This window comes from Rhinopithecus bieti, unplaced genomic scaffold (genome assembly GCF_001698545.2).
Source record: "Rhinopithecus bieti isolate Rb0 unplaced genomic scaffold, ASM169854v2 scaffold_23748, whole genome shotgun sequence".
Classification (NCBI taxonomy): Eukaryota; Metazoa; Chordata; class Mammalia; order Primates; family Cercopithecidae; genus Rhinopithecus; species Rhinopithecus bieti.
In genome coordinates, this window is record NW_016811596.1 from 1,388,807 (window position 1) to 1,406,420 (window position 17,614).

General features: G+C 35.4%; 1 long non-coding RNA gene across 1 annotated transcript in view; it reads left to right on the top strand.

Annotated features, from left to right (window-relative positions):
- Positions 1-5,596, top strand: part of LOC108543694 (uncharacterized) — a 309,209-nt gene extending 303,613 nt beyond the window's left edge. The window contains exon 3 of the long non-coding RNA XR_001889646.1: positions 5,280-5,596. This is a non-coding gene — a long non-coding RNA (uncharacterized LOC108543694). The remainder of the gene's footprint in view (positions 1-5,279) is intronic.
- The last annotated feature ends 12,018 nt before the right edge of the window (positions 5,597-17,614 follow it).

The window sequence follows — 17,614 nt, forward strand, 5'->3', positions numbered from 1 at the left end:
TATATATATATATAATATCTATGACATACACTGCACCTTAGAACAAACTTTTCATGTAAATTTGGCAATTTTTGATTGATGGAATTTTAAGGTACATCTTTATTTTAGGGATACTGATGCCTCAAAAATGGACAGTGAATGTACTTTAAGAATAACAATCTAAAGTACAGTACCACCATGTTTGCTCAATGGAAATATCCAGTGCTGTACCACAAATGTTAAATTGTTCTTCCTTAAAGAGAGTGACATCATGCAGGAAATTCAAATCAAGTATCAAATAATTCTTTTTTAATTACAAAGGAAGCATCCACTCTCTTTTCTCCCCTGTGGTCTGCTTTTTATTTTGTCTCTCTGACTCAATGACTTCAGTGAATCACTGGGTACAGTTTGCTATCCAACTCGAAAGATATATTGACTGGCAGGCTCATTTATTTACCTCCCCCCAAAAAGGAAGAAAGAAATCTTTTAAAAACTCATTGAGACTCCCCACTTTGAGCACAAAGAGGAACATCTGAGATGAAGTGTGAGCTAGGGAGAAGGGGAGTAGCCAGGATGGCATATTTTGAATGTGATGCCACCTCTCAGATGGCTTTCATTTTCATGCCCGGGAGCATCTTAAAAAAAGAAGCTGGATATTGCATATAAAGTTTAGAGAATTGAGTATTGTCTACTAAAGCAACAAGATTTACGAGAAACGTCTGGCTCAATTGCATTAAGAAAAAAAATGATTTCAAAAAAAATCACTTCCCCGCCTTTTAAAATGAAAACCATCTGCAATGAAAAATTTAAAATGATAAATCTTTTCCTTTCACACTGCTACTGATAAATGGTTAGTTTTCCTCCTCTTTTTGGAGGGAGCGGAAAAGGGATTTAGAAATATGTGATATTCATGCATGCAGACTTTTGGTTAAATATCTATATACTCTTTTTCTGGAATTTTGAATAAGATTCTAAGTTTGTATTATAATCATCATATGATATTATGAGAGCTATCACATGAAAACTCCAGGCTGTAACTTTTTGGAGTTGAGGTTCAATAACATTTGACCTTTCTTAGCTATGAAAAAAATTTGTGTTTCAATACATGTAGTGATTTCAAATTCATGGAATATATGTGTCAAGATCTACTCAATGTAAAACATTTTAAATTAGCCAGTTTATGCAAGCTTATGTTTATATTTGATGTTAAATATTTAATAATGTTTTTTATGGTGAAACCTCTTAATTTTGATTAAACAATCTATGGATTCTAACATTCTGAACCTAAGAGGAATAAATCCATAATCCTTTTTTTCTTCTCTAATTCATGTGCCCCCAGATACACAAAGAAAGTGGGTAATGATTAAAGTAATAATGCTACATGCTAGTGTCTTTTGTTTGTTCCATACTATAAAAGCCTATAGGCAAGTGTCCATTGTTTCATTTTACCCAGATCTTAACAAATAGTGAGATCCTAAGTAAATAGCAATGACTGAATTCACATAAAATCATTCTCCATATACTGTCACCCCCAGATTATGAATCTAGAGGGCACTGATTTACACACGGCTTACTCTGAAGCAGGAGTGAGTAAAACTGTCCCTAATGGGGGCATCTGTTCCTTTCCTCAAAAAAGGGGCACTCAGGCTCCTTCGGAAACATGCGAGTTTAATTGGAAATTCTGTGTGCCTACTTTACTAGTCATAAACTAAGTAATTGTTTCCTAATGCAAGCTGGCAGTGCCATTGAGGGCAGATTATACAGACCTGCCATCCTGAGGTGTTCTAAACAAGTGACAAATCATTAACAGCAGGTCTCTGGATCTCTGAGTGAGCTCTGTGGCTGCTACTGGAGGGAAACAAGACCAGAGAGGAGCGAGGGAGATCTGAGCAGGCAGAAGCTGCTGCATTAATGACTGGCATTGTCAGCACTGTGCGCTGGGGATGACTGCAGCATCTTTACTTTCACCTTCTTAGGGGTGTTGCTATGGGTACCATCTGAGAGGTGTCATAGAAAAGAAAGAGCAGGAGGTAGACTGATGAACAACATAAGGAAGTAAAGGATATGCAATGGCATAACAATATGAAGACATTCTTCCCATACAAACGAGTGTGTTGCATATTTCGATAGGGACCCATTAAATATGGAGGATGGCAGATAGGAGAATTGGTTGAATTGTCAACAAATGACAAATAAAAGGTGCTTTGGAACTATTTTATGGCCCCAATTATCCATAAAGATAATCGTAGTACTGGACCTTTATCACTTGGGTACAATCTTTTGTCACTAAATTAATTTATGAGCCCCTGGGAATTGTATGCATGCATGGTGTATGGGTGTTTTTGCAGTATGGCAAGACTGGGGAAAACTGTTCATTATTTTAAAGGCTGTGTGTTTTTTTTTTTTTTTCTTTTTCTCTCTCCCCTCTTTTCAAACTCCTGCTCTCTCCCTGATCAGAGATTCTGTGAAGGTGCCAACTCCCTAGCACTTTGAGTTTGAAATTAATCATGGTAGCCTTCCCTCTCTGTAATATGTTAATCATCATTAGCCCAAATCTCTTGCTCTCTCTCTTTCATACTTTAGTTGCCTTTGGATAAAAGTCAGAAAAAAAATTATTAGGAGCATTTTAACAAATTGCAGCATTTCAGTGATTATGTAGCAGTTGTCAGATTCCTTCCTGGCAGAGTTGGAAAACTGACATTTTCTTAGTTTCCCAAGTTTATGCTATTTTAATAAGTTGAATAAACAATGTTGAGGTAGAAAACAGATTTTGCTACCCACCTTTATTATATATAGTGTTATAATCAGAGTCCAACCATATATATATATTTATAGAGGAGATTATTAAAAACATTCTGGTGAGAACACAGCAACTTCCCCTCATCATTTGATTGAAAACTGGAAGTTCATATTTTATGGGTCATGTGGCATTCAGCCTTTCCAAACTGGCTTGAGTAGTTTCTATAAAATATGTAGCTGGAAATTTTGGTTCTTTTTTTTTTTTTAGTTTTCTTCTTTCTCGTATTTACTTTTAACTTTTGTTTTCTGTTTTAAAATCATGGTAGTTGGTGGCAATGTCAACCAAAATAACATTCATAACCTGAAACTACCACCCATTATTTTCACACGTATATCATATAACTGTCACTGGAAACCAAATTCTGGGGTGAGTTGACCAAACTCTTGGGAGGCTATTCCAGATACTTTTCTATAAAAAATGTTTTTACTAAAATCACACAAGAACCCTTGGCCCTGGCCCTACTGCATAGCTATTTTTTTAAGGCATCAGTTTACTCAGGCAAAGAAACAGGAGATGTTCTTAGAAAGGGATGAGGTCCTGACTTGCAGACACTTCTTTTTCTGGCTATAACTTAAGATGTAGATCGTTGGTAGAACTAGAAGTAGATATTTATGGGAAAATGAAATTGGATTTGACTAAGCAGTGAGAGCTAAGACAGATTTGAAAATACAGAGAGGACCTGATCTGTATTCATTAATTTGTTCATGAATTCAACATTTATGGAACAGTTTCCATGCATTGGGTACCGTACTTGATATTAGGGAGACAAAGATGAATAAGACACAGGCCTCTCCCAAGGAACTTGCAGTCTAGAAGACATGGTCTTTATTTTTATTAAAAAAGATGACGTCTCACTCTCTTGCCCAGGCTGGGGAGCAGTGGTGCCATCACAGCTCACTGCATCCTCAAACTCCTGGGCTCTAGGGCTCCTCCTGCCTCAGTATCCTGAGTACCTGGGACTATGGGAATATCCCACCATGCCTGGCTAATTAAAACAAAAATTTTTTTTTTGTAGAGATGGTATTTCCCTATGTTGCCTAAGCTGGTTTTGAACTCCTGGGCTCAAGTGATACTCCCACCTTGGCCCCCCAAACTGCTGGGATTATAGGCATGAGTCTTTGTGCCTGGCTGAAGACATAGTCTTTAAATAGCTTATATAATGCTGTGAGTAGCATGCAAGCATAATAGTGTGATCTGAGACATCTAAAAATGAGGGCAGTAGTGAGATTATAATTCACTAAGTGGTTTCCAGAGTATAAAATAAAATGAATGCTTTAATTTCCAAAGGCTCTTAAGGTAGGAAAAACAATTTGAAGTATTAAAAGCAAGAAGTACATTGAAGGTGGTATTACAAACTCCTTGCTAGGCAAGGGTAAGATGAGAGCCAACACAAGGGATGTAGTTGGGAGAACCACAGAATAGACCTCAAAATTTGGGACTTAATTACCTATATGTTACTGTATCCACCTTGAAAAGAAAAGGCTGTTTGCTGAATTAAGTCATTATTTCTGTAAAGTGTGCCCTAATGGCAAGTAAGAATTAAAACGTTCTTAAAGTCATTCTTGGGTTTGAGCTGTATATAACCAGGGCATTTTTTTTTTTTTTTTGTAATGCGAGTTTCTTCAAAATCAATTATCTTTTATTACAGGGTTTCAAAAAATTTTCTTCACTAGCTATGATGTCAAGTTATATCTAGTCCAGCCAGAGTACTATTGTGAAGAAATAATTTCTATCACAAAAGTCAGTCATTATTCAATTAACTAATTCTATCACTAAATTTGGCTTTTGTTTTGAATTTCGCTTACTTTTCCAGATTTGAAAGTTGTTTACAGATACTAGAAACATTCAGAGTAGTATGTGCGGTTTATAACATTACTAACTCAGCACTGTTACTTACTAAACAATAATGCCACCTGTCATTAGTAACAATAAGTAGCACCCATTAAATCTTGCAAGATAACCAGAGGCCATCAAGTCATCCTCCTTAATACTGCAAATTTTAGTAAAGTTTATAAAATTATCCAGCTGATTTAAAAATTGGATTTTAATATATTTACAACCTCCAAATATATTACAACATGATTATAAATTGCTCTGGGAATTTTTTTATACTCAAAAAAGGTCAGCTTTTACTACAATGTAAAATTTAGAGCCCTTATTGAAATATGTCTTCCAGAAAGCTGTGAGGAAGTTTTATGCAACCATTAAATATGTAAACACTTGTAAAGGACAGTATATCTATATATACATACATATGTGTATATGTGTGTGTGTATTCATATTTACATAAAGCATGTGTGAATATACATTCTCATATTTATCTGTACATATGTCTGCCCCTGCATCTGGAAGAATATATTTGTGTTTGTAGAGTTGGTCCAGTGTTCATATCCAAATGCAAATTTTGACTCTTAGAAGCATATTTGTATCTTTTCCCTTCTCAGTAGTTCTGCCAGTTGGTGTATTTCTTTGCTTATTTCCACTTTTTCTTCCTCTGCAGCATCCCCCATGAAGTGGCGCTGAAAGATCACGTTAGCACAGTTCCATGATGTGAAATACCACAAGTCTGCAATTTTTCGGTCTTGAGAGTGTCGCTGGGCTGAGAGGATGGAAATCTTTCAGTAATTATACCAGTTTGTATTCGTCTCACATTTGGGACCAAATACAAATCCGATCCACTCTTTCTCCCTGTGAATATTCATAAAAAACAAAGTGCCAATTCTGGTCTAATCATGTATGGAACCAAATATGTTGATGAGTCCTAAGTATATACTGTGTGTCTGTATACATATGAATATATATATTTGTACACACTAATTTTGCTTGTGTCCTCCTCTGTGCAATTTGTTTGTTTAGTATAGGGGTTGCTGTTATAATGTGTTAATAAGCTGCTGAAAGCTTGGCACCTATTACTTGAAATGACAGCTATGTTAGAAGCCTATTAACACTCCATAGCAGCAGCTCTGCAGCTACTAGAAATGAATTTCAAAGAAGGTAAATGAACAAAAGCGATTCATATCTCTTAGGAAAGCAAATACCATGCCTAGAACCATATATACTCTGGAAATGTACAGTGTATAAAATGAAAAACCTCTTCCAGTTAAAGAAACAGCGGAAGGGAATATTTGGAGAAAGGAAGACTGCCTAAAAGATTTCCCAACAACCTTGAAGACATAAATGTAAAGGATACCAAACATAACTTCCTCTCTTTGTTTCTACTGTATTTAAACCAGAGCTGTGTCAAACTTATAGGAACAGAATATAGTACAGGTAGAGGAAATTCACTTTTCATGAGCAAAAGTTAAATCATCTGGATTTAGCTCAAACTTTTTCTTAGTTTCTGAGCTTGGAAGGATACCCTGTGCTATTGTTCTCTGAAGCAGGGCTCTTTGAGTCAGCTTGCTCTGCTTTTGAACTACTTTACTTTTGACTGTCATTGGAGTCTGCAAGATGGTTGAAAGTCCTGGGTAAACCTTAATCATGATAATAAAATGTGGTAAGTTAAGTTCAGAGTAGGTGTTTTCTTTCTCCTTTTGTGATACAGTATGTGTGGGGTGTGTGTATGGCAAAGGTGGGAGCTGGGTTATATGCTGAGAGTACAGTTCCATAATTCTAGGTTAAATTAAGATTTAACTGTATTAACTTTTTAAGGCCCTTGCTTTTGAAATCAGCTGTAATGAAAAACGAGTACTTTTACATTTCGACTTATGCATGCACAGAAATTAAAAATTGCTTTCAGAGTTTGTGTAAAACTAGCAGTGAAAAGTTATAATAGGCAGTTTCATCTTTAGAATAATTTATATTACCTCTTTAATATCAGGACAGTAACACATAGTAGCATTATCTTTGTGTTCACAGCACCATAATATCTATTATATAGAATATATTTTATATACCATGCTATTCATGATATTTCTGTGAATGGCTACTATGACTTCTAAAAAAGAAAAGCTGGAAAGGTCTTGGGAGAGAAAGAAAATGGGTGTAGACTCTAAAAATCTGTATAAATATAAGCCAAACATTCTTTGTGTACATGCATGTGTGCATGTACAAATAAGGCGTTACAAATTAGATTGGGTAGATTGTCATGGAGGAGAAAAGAGGTGAAAATAAAGGCAATCCTCTTATCACTGAGACTCAATACAAAATGTGTTTTGAATGTTGTCTAAATACTCAAACTCCAATTTCCCAGGTAAGCTGACACTACCCTTGCCCTTTGGTACACTAACTAGAAATGCTCTTAGGTGAAATCCTGTCAACCAAAACTTAGTTTCCCCAGCCCTTCTGTACACTAATAGTACGTTGACAATTGATGCTCGTTAAGAATTTAAAGGTAATTTTGTGTTTGTTGAATCACTAACAGTTTAATTATGCTCAGTATTGTTTGTACAAAATGATTTTAAAAAATGAATTCTAACATCTTAATGTGTAACCCATGTATGATATAGATAGTAACTCTATAATTCAGAGTAATTGATTAACCCAAATGCCCCTACTTCATATCTAGCAGAGAACAGGCTAAATTTAGATTAAGCAGCATTTTATTAGCATTTTTAAAGACTTGTATTGAGAAATGCCAATTACCAGTTGTTTGTGAGCTGCCCAAATATTAGAATGTTCTGAATGTATGGAATGGAATATGATCATTCAAACAATAAAGCGACAAAACTAGAACTGTGTAACATTAGTATTCCCTAAATTGGTAAACATTAAAGTAATTGTATTTCCTTGCTCTTTAAAATAATTATTTGATTTTAACCTTTTATTTAAAACATAACATATATATGGAATAATTCATGAAGCAAAAATGTATAGTTCAATAACTTACCATGAAAAAGAAACACCCACGTGGCCATCACTTGCCAGCATCTTAGAATGTTTTTTCCAGTCATGGCCCACTCTTTCTACTAAAGTAACCATTATCTTTGCTTTCTTGCTCTTTATAGTTTTACAACCTAAATGTGAAATTTCATTTATCTGCTTTTTCAACTTACATAGATAGAATCATGCAGTGTGCATTCGTTTGTATCTGAGTATTAGTCTTCATGTCTCTACCTTTTCACCATCATTAGTTATTTTTAATGTTTTAAAGTAATCATTCTGGTGGTGTCTCATGATAAACTTTATTTATGAGACGGTACAGATATGTCTCATTTACCCCTGGCCCCACACATGCATAGCCTCCCCAATTACTATTGTCTCCTACAGAGTAGTATATTTGTTATAGTTGATGGACCTAAACTGATATATTATCACTTGGAGTTCATAGTTTTCATTAGGGTTCACTGTCAGTGTTGTGCATTCTAAGTGTGTGACAAATATAGACTGAGATGTATCCACCATTATAGTATCATACAGAGTATTTTCACTGCCTTAAAAATCCTCTGTGTTCTGACTATATCTCTCCTTCTTCCCTCATTCCTGACCCCTCCTGATCTTTGACACCCCTGTCTCCATAGATTTGCCTTTTCCGGAATATCATATAGTTTGAATTGTATAGTATGTGGGCTTTTCAGATTAGCTTCTTTTACTCAGTAATATGCATTTAAAGTTCCTCCATGTATTTTCAAGGCTTGATAGCTCATATGTTAGTGCCGAATAATATCCCATTGTCTAGATGTACCACAGTTCATCCGTTCACCTACTGAAGGGCGTGTTGGTTGCTTCCAAGTTTGGGCAATTATGAATCAAGTTGCTGTCAACACTCATGTGCAGGTTTTTGTGGACCTATATCTTCAGCCATTTGGGTACCTACCAAGGAGCACTACTGTTGGATCATATAACTGCCAAACGGTCTTCCAAAGTGTCTACACCATTTTGCATTTCCACCAGCAACTGTACTGCTCCATGTCCTCACTAGCATTTGGTGTAATCGCTGTTCCAGATTTTGGTCATTCTAATAGGTGTGTAGTGGTATCTTATTTTAATTTACACTTCTACGATGACATACGATGCAGAGCATTGGAGCATCTTTTCACATGCTTATTTGCCATCTGTATGTCTTCTCTGGTGAGGTGTCAAATTCTTTGGCCCATTTGTTAATCAGGCTGTTTTCTTGTTGAGTTTTAAGAAAACTTTGTGTAATTTGGATTGATAGTCTTTTATCAGATATGTCTTTTGCAAATATTTTCTCCTGGTCTGTGGCTTGTGTTTTAATTCTTTGACAGTGTCTTTTGCAAAGCAAACATTTTAAATTTTAATGAAGTCCAGTTTATCAATTATTTTATACATTGTACCTTTGGTATCATATCTGAAAAGTCATCACCAGTCCCAAGGTCATCTGGATTTTACCCAATGTCACTTTCTAGGAATTTTTACCTTCTAGGAGTTTTATAATTTTGTATTTTACATTTAGGTCTGTAATCTCTTTTGTAACCCCCCCCCCCCCCCCCTTTTTTTTTGCATCTGCATACAGATGTTCAGTTCCAGCAACATTTATTGAAAACACTGTCTTTTCTTCGTTGTATTGCCTTTGACCCTTCATCAAAGATCAGCTGACTCTTCATTGTGGCTTTAATTGTCTTTCCCTTATTACTAATGGACTTGAACACACTTTTGTATGTTTACTGCCTATCTTTAATAAGTAGCTATCTTTTTCTTACTGATTTGTCAAAGTTTTACATTTTTAAAATGTCATGTGAGGAAGTCCTTTGAGTTATGTATGTTTCAGATATTCCACTGTGTGGCTTGTATTTTAACCCTCTTATCAGTGTATTGTGATGAACAGATGATTTATTCAAAATTTTATTGTTTGCTTAAAGTCGAATTTTTCTAGAAATTTTAATCTAGGTTTTTAAATTGATTGGTGTAACAATATCTGCAGGATCTAGAGTGATGTCTCTTTTTCACATTGATGTTGGCTGCTTACACGTTTCTTTAAAATTTTGTCAGTTTTATCAGGAATTTAACTTTGTTAATCTTTACAAATTTAAATTTGATTTTGTGGATGTCATCTATTGAGTACTTATTTTTAACTTTATGTACTTCCATCTATCCTCTTTGTCTTAAATGTCTATTCTTTTTCTAATTTTTAAAGATGCAAGCTTACTTTGAGTTTGTCTCCCTTCTTTGTTGAATACATACATTTAAAGCTATAACCTCCCTTGACCAATAGTTTTAGCAGCATTCCACAAGTTTTAATAGGTCATAGTTCCCTTATTTAGTTTAACATGTTATCTAAAACTATTTAAATTTTTCTTTGATCCTTGCATTATTTAGAAGTATATTGCCTAATTTTCAAAAGTATGGGGATTTACCAGTTATGGTTTTACTGATTTCTATCTTATTTGCATTGATCTGAAAATCATATATAATATTAAGTCATATTATATGATTTTATTTTGAAATTTTATGAAATTGTTTTATTGCCCAATATATGGTCAATTTGGAAAAAATGTAATATATCCTTAAAAAGAATGTATATTCTGAAATTGGTGGCCACTTTGTTATATATATTTCAATTACATTTCTTTTGATCATATTATTAAATTTTCTATGTAGCTTCCAAGTTTTATGTTTTATCACTTATTGAAAAAGATGTGTTAATTATTTATTGCAATTGTTCATTTGTCTAAATCTTGAGTTCTGTCAATTTTTACTTTATATATATCTGAGGGTATGTTAACTGTAATACATTTAGAACTGTATCTTCCTAGTGAATTATATCTCATCATTAAGTGTTCCTTTTACCTCTAGCAATCCTTTTAGCCTTAAATTCTACTGTGAATAATATTGAAATGAGCTTTTGTTGTTTATTTCTAACACTTTTGAATCCTTATATTTTAGATAGGTATCTGAAACTATTTACTTGGTTTTATTATTTATAATTGGCAATCTTTTTGTCTTTAATTAAAGCATTCTATTTATGTTTAATTTATTGATTGATATATTTGGCTTAAGTCTACTATCTGTTCACCTGACTTCTTCCATTTACTCTTTGTTCTTTTTAAACCTTGCTTGTTTTCTATTAGAGTAATTATTTTTCATAATTTTTCTTATTCTGGTAGGTTGGAAATTATATGTTCATTTACTGTCCTTTGGATGATTATACTAGAGCTAACAGCATGCATTCTTGACTTACACATGTTTAATACTAATTAGTACTCTTACCCTCTTGTTGAATAATGCAAAAATCCTTACAATAATTTTATTTCATTTATCCCTACCTTCTTTTTAGAACAGACATGCATGCACACACACATACGCACACATACATTCACAAAACAATTATTTTATATAGTCAGTATTGATTAATATTCACTCTAATGTTTACACAGTTTTTTGGTTTTCAGTCTTTTTTAAGTTTCTAGTCTTCTATCAGACATTCTCAGGGGGAGAGTTAGTAATGCAAATTACTAAGTATAATCAAAAGTGAAAGGACTTTCCATACATTTGGCCTAAATCTTTCCCAGTCTAATATGAATTTGAGTATTTTGTTGATTACGGTAGTTATTTATATAAAGTAAACTGGAGCATGTAAGTTATTTTATAGCTTGTTGATCTAAGTCTTACCATGACCTGTGTCTTAGATTGGGTTCCTTAGAGGCAGGTTCTCTGAGGATTCTTGTGAAAGTGACTTATTTAGGAAGTGTTCCTGGGAAAAACTGGTGGGGACTTAGAAGAGAAGTATGCAATATCTAAGAATGGTAACTTTGGCTCAGCCACTCAGAAGTGCTCTGAGGACCATGTTGGTCACAACTTAAAGGTATTCCAATCAGTGGCAAAAGAAGTTAAGAGTATTTAGACCCCTGTACTGGTCAGTCATTGTTTAAGGGATGTCCCCAAAGTAATATAAAGCCCCCTACTTCCTGTCATCCATTTGCAGATGCAGAGGCTGGGTATTTGCAATACAAGCACACTGGGAGCTAGTATACTTGATGAGAAACCCGATGGGATAGAGGCAGATAAATGACTGTGTCTGTTACAATCTATATGATCCTGCCTTGATTAAGATTCATGGATGCAATTCGGGGTATCCAGGAACTTCAGTGGAAAGAAAAAATATATTTTTGCTGACATCTAATGAAATTTAGCATTTTTCAAAATTATGAAAGTCATAATACTACAGTACCTGTAAAGTATGTGTTCCTAAGTAGCACAGGGCTTAGAATGTAGTAAATTACTCAGTATATTTCATTTCTGAAAAATGTATGAAAAAACACTTTCTGAAATTAGCTACAAATTAATCTGTTCTAGCCAGATTTCCAAAGTAAACATCCTAGAATTTGACTAGAAAGTGAACATGTTGCTATAATCTGATCATTCACTACACTGCAAATAATAAAAATGACCTGTGTCACTAGTCAAAGATATGAGGAGGATGAATTCTAGTAGATAACCCCTGCCCAAAGTTTTGACTAATGTTAAACAGCAACCAAATACTCAATTAATAATGGACATTTCTTAAAAATCCATATCTATGAAAGGAAAGGGTGTTTCCCGAAGCAAAACTGGGCAGGTATGTTGTCCAGAACCACAGAGTTTAAAAAATAATGTGAAATTTCCTTGTCTCAGATGAAATAAATCTCTAACCAAAAATCAGAGATAACGAGTCTTATTACTTGTGGAATATAGTTTTGTATCAGGAAAGCTATCTTGGATCCCACCTAAGGAAATGTCAATACTGAAGGGTCCAACAATAACATTACAGGCCAGTCAGGTAGTTGTGGTGGTTTGGCTCCATGAGAAACCTACATAAATAGACTATAAAGTATATTGGTTTACCCTATTTCCTTCCTGGTACTAAATATTCTCACCCAACCTACGAAAAACTTTTTTTTTTTTTTTTTTTAAGAAAAACAAAAAAGCTGTTTCCAGCTTTATGGTCTTCTGAATACTGTGGAAAGCTTCAAAGAGTCCTGTGAAGACTTTTCCCTACTGATTGTTGCCTCAAGTTCATTTTTTGTGGGGCTAAAATATACCTTCTTCTTAGAAAGATGGTTCAGCTCCAATTATTTCCTGAATTTAGCAACTAAATCTCAATTACATTCCTAGCAGCCTCATTTCTTCCTGGGCTTTGTGCATTCTTTGGGCCAGGAGCTCCCTTGGATATCAAAGGCAGCTCCTTGTAGAGAAAGGGGACGTGAAGGGGCACAGGAGCCCAGAACCTGACCCCATGTTACTGCCTCTGCTTGAGAAAGCAGAGAAGTTAAAAAACACTCACTAAATAATTCCCTTTAAATCAGAAGAAAAATGATTTTTTACAGTTAACAGTTAGATGCATGATGATTAATGTTTTCAACCTTAAGGGCAAACTCTGCCTGTTTAGTATAAATTTTTTATTTCTGTGTTTCAAGTGAAAAATATCCTGGGGTCCTTTTGAATTTCAAACAATTAGTCCAAATTCAAAATGTATTAGGTTAATTGCATATTTTAAATTTAATTTTAATATTCTTTGACTCTGAAATTGATAAGCAAGCATTTATTTGCTCTTGAAATCTGTCAAAGTTTATGACAATCTTTTATCCTTCTTAAACAGTATTAATGCTTAATAATAAAAGCCTGGCCTAAGGAGGAGATAACATTTAAGAACTATATGAACCCATGGGGCCAGAGCTTCAATCTTATCTGGTCTATTCCCTTCCCATGAGTATGTATTGTGTATTATGGAATTTAGTGTGGGGCTTCCTCTGGGGGACAGTTGACTTAGATGTAAGTGGTAGACTAGGCAGAGGTGAATGTCATCAGCTGTACCACTGGATTTCACAGAAAGACAAAGGGACCAATTTATATGGTCTTTGTATGAGGGAATAAGAGGTAACTGCCTATTTATGTCAATAAGAACATAAGAGAAAAACCTCAGTTAGGATCCCTGCTCATCTGTTTATATTCTGGGCAAGTATAAATTTCCTCAGATGTTAAATACAGAAGGTAAAATCTACCTTAATAAGTGGACATAATAAAAACAGCCCAAAGCTTCTGGAAGGTAATTATCTTAGGGAGGTACAGATATGTATAGGAAATGTTATGTGTCTTTTGTCTTAGATTTTAAAAATTTTTTATAGCAAGAAAAAAGAAGCAAAATTATAGGATTACTTTGAGGTTTTTTGTGTTCTCAATTGAAAAAAATCAATAGAGGTCCTTTTTGGAAAGAAATCTTCCATGAAACTTCAGTACATAAACAGATGAAAGTGGAACCACTCAGCTTGCATTAAAATGAGAATGCAAAGCCCCAGCACCTTGGTTTTCTCTTCCCTCCTCGGTAGCTCCCCCACCCCAGGCATCCCTAAGAGGCTCTGGGCTCCAGGAAATAGTGATTGAAGCCACTTCAATAAGGGTTAGTGTGGACCATAAAAGAGCCTAGAACTGTTCCAGTTGTACAGCATTTTCTCAAGTAATGCTAACTATTAACATTGTTGTCACTGGTTGTTCTTCAACTTCATTCTGGCAGAGTGGGATCATTTATGAGAGCAAAAATGAAATAGCATTTTCTTTCCTAAAAGAGCATTTATCAGTTCAGTCTCTGTCATGGAATCAGTAGTCCATGCTGCTAATCAAGATATTCTGTGTTGAGCCTGAACTGGCTAGTCAGCTAGTGTTGGTGACTGAGGATTACATGGATTCACTTTTTCTGATCCAAACTATGCAGGTGTGGGGGCAGCTGTAGGGGAGTCAGCCCAGATGTTCTCAGGCTGGCTCATTTATTTTTAGTGGGGCTACCTGATTGCCCATTTTAAAAGCTCAGCCTTGACTTGTTTTTTAAGATCCAACTTGATTTTTGGCAGGAGGAATGAAGGTCTAGTTTAGCACTTGGGGATTCAGCATTGATATTTCTAACTCCTTGCCTCTCTTAACCTTTTGACTACATTTTGAAAACCAGACTTCCAGGTATAATGGAGCTGACTTATGCCAGCTCATGAGAGCCAATTGTTAATTTCTCAGGAATTTCGCCAGCTAGATGATGTCACATAAGTAGCTTACAATTAGCGATGTTGACAGCATTTATACTATGGAAACTCACAGACCCTGAAAATCGAGTCTTTCCCCTGGAGCATACCACTAGCTTAGGGACTAGCCACCAATTTATGCTCTACTTCTCATGACTAGATCTCCGTCATTTCCCTAGATCTGAGTTCCTGTGGTGATTTGTACCCTTCGTTCTCCTAAGACTTTCCCTCCAATGTCAGGAGTCTGATTTTTGTATCTTACCTCTAGGGTGGGACCCTCTTCCCTATTACCTGCTCATAGATCTCTCCCAGTGTCTATCTAGCTAAGATGATAGTTATCTTACCTCATTGATTATAGGTCTTGAACCATCATCCTATATTCTGCGTTAGGTTATATAAGACTCCTGAATGCCTGTTTACATGCTATTTATTGAATTTCCCTTCGCCAGATGTGTTTTGTCACAAAGTCTGCAGTTCATTCCCTTCTAGTTTGTGGTTCCCAGTTTGCTTTATCCTCTTCCTAATCTCTTCTGTTCTGTCCCAATTAACTGCAATAACTCAATATTCTTTCAAAAGTTGTGAATATACTCCTCCTAGAAATCCTTTTCCCTATTATTAGGCTTTAAATTGTTAAATGTAATTTGTTAGCAGCTTTAATTTTAAAACCTAACTTTGGGTTTTACTAAATAATATTTAATATCCTTAATGAAGCTTCACCATATATAAAGTATTTAATTTCTTAACACAGCATCTATATTTTCTCATAAAATAACTAACATTAATTGTTGCTGTGCATGTCCCATTGTTCCATGTGCCTTGCATGTATTAATTCACTTAGTCCTACAGAATTCCTGTGAGACAGGTACTCCCACCAGCGCCATGACAGTTCAAAAATGCCATGCCAACATCAGGAAGTTATCCTATATGGTCTTAAAAGGGGAGGCATAAATAATTCACCCCTTGTTTTAGCATATAATCAAGAAATAACCATAAAAATGGGCAAACAGCAGCCCTCAGGGCTGCTCCATCTGTGGAGTAGCCATTATTTATTCCTTCACTTTCTTAATAAACTTGTTTTCACTTTATGGACTCACCCTGAATTCTTTCTTGGGGAAGATTCAAGAACCCTCTCTTGGGGTATGGATCGGGGGGACCTCTTGTAACGTTGCTTCAATTTTAGCAGAATTCATGTTTTTCCGATAGGGTCTCTTTTCAAACTGATGTCTTAGCCTTCTCAATGCCTCAAGCTAGATCTTGTTCAGACATGTTTTAACAAGTTAATATGAGTTTATTTTGATGTAAAAAATTTTGAAATCCAGGCATAGTTTTTTCATAATACATTTTCCATAAAATTTTTGTTGACCCCTTGTATATAATATATAGATGTTTTATTATAATGCTTGTATAACTTGGTAAAACTGAGGTTGTGGAGTATCATTAAGGATATAATAATTCTGGAAAAGTTTCTTTAATGATGTCTTGCCATTTACCTTCAGAAAACACCACCAAATCCTATTCAGGTCATGAGATTTGGCTTATTAAGAAGAAAATGGTAATATTGAATTGCAACATACAAGGATGAAGATGCAATATGTAGTTTTTAATCCTTAAGTCTAGAGTATTTTCTGGAAAGCTCATAGGAAAAATGGACAGATTGAAAGACCTCGGGAATCATCTGTGTTAAATTGTTTTTCCTCCAGTTGCTTCCTATAAACCTTGTAATTTAAGAACAACTCTACAGAGGGTCAGGCCACCATTCTAGCAAAGAACTGAGTGATTCACTGAATAGACCTGATTTCAATTCTTAGTGTGGAATCAATTCTGGGTGGAATCTGAAAAAGCAGAAAAGGGTGGAAAGTAAAGGAACATTTGTAAATGTCAGTTCATGTTGTAGGGGTTGTATCTTCCTTGGGGTTCTCATCACAATTGCCAATCAATTGAATTTGTAGAAAAAAACATGTGACACCCATGGGAACACATTAGACAGGCAACTGGAACCTCTAAAATGTGGTTTTCACCTTGGATCCTCTAAGCAAGAGACAGACCTAGAACAATGAGCCTGGCCTTCTTTAGGATGAATGCCACCTTTGTCACAAGTTAACTTCCTTTATCTTCTGTTAAAATAATTTATCTTCTGTTATTGCCAGAAAATTGTGGAAAGGAATCTGCCACTTCTTCTCCTATGATATTACTTAAAAAGTAAATGTTTGGGCCTCTGAGATCTGCACTTAGATCTGTTCTGCCTATCCCTCCAGATACTACTGTCATCAGTTTCCAGGTGAAGAAACAGGCTCAGAGAGCGTAAGTGTTGTGAGCCTATAGCTAATAAATGTTGGATCTGAACTACAGACCAGGTGTACAAACCAAGTAGGTGGTTCCTAGTGTTAGAGGAGCCTTTAAAGGTCATGTTTGTCATACTTTTGTGAGTAAAAAATGTCTGATATCAATGCTTAACTAATTTCAGTGGAATCGAATGTGAATGGGGGAAAGACCCTGCCAAGCAATTATGGCACAGACAAATCATTTGTGTTTTTCCTTTTTGTCTTTGGTTGGCACTTTCTCTTTGGTGCTCTCCTACCTAGTGCCTGGGGCCACTACCTGTCTTCTAGATGCACAAGGCCTTCTGCTTTGGCATTCTACTTGTTTTACTCAGCACCCACCAGAACCCCTCCCCAATCCATGCTTTGACTTTCTCTTCCCTTCATGTGATAATGTACTACTCCTCTTTCCTTGACTTTTTTTTTTTTTTTTTTTTAAGTTCTAGGGTACATGTGCATAACGTGCAGGTTTGTTACATATGTATACTTGTGCCATGTTGGTGTGCTGCACCCATCAACTCGTCAGCACCCATCAATTCATCATTTATATCAGGTATAACTCCCAATGCTAATCCGTCCCCCCTCCCCCCTCCCCATGATAGGTCCCAGTGTGTGATGTTCCCCTTCCCNAG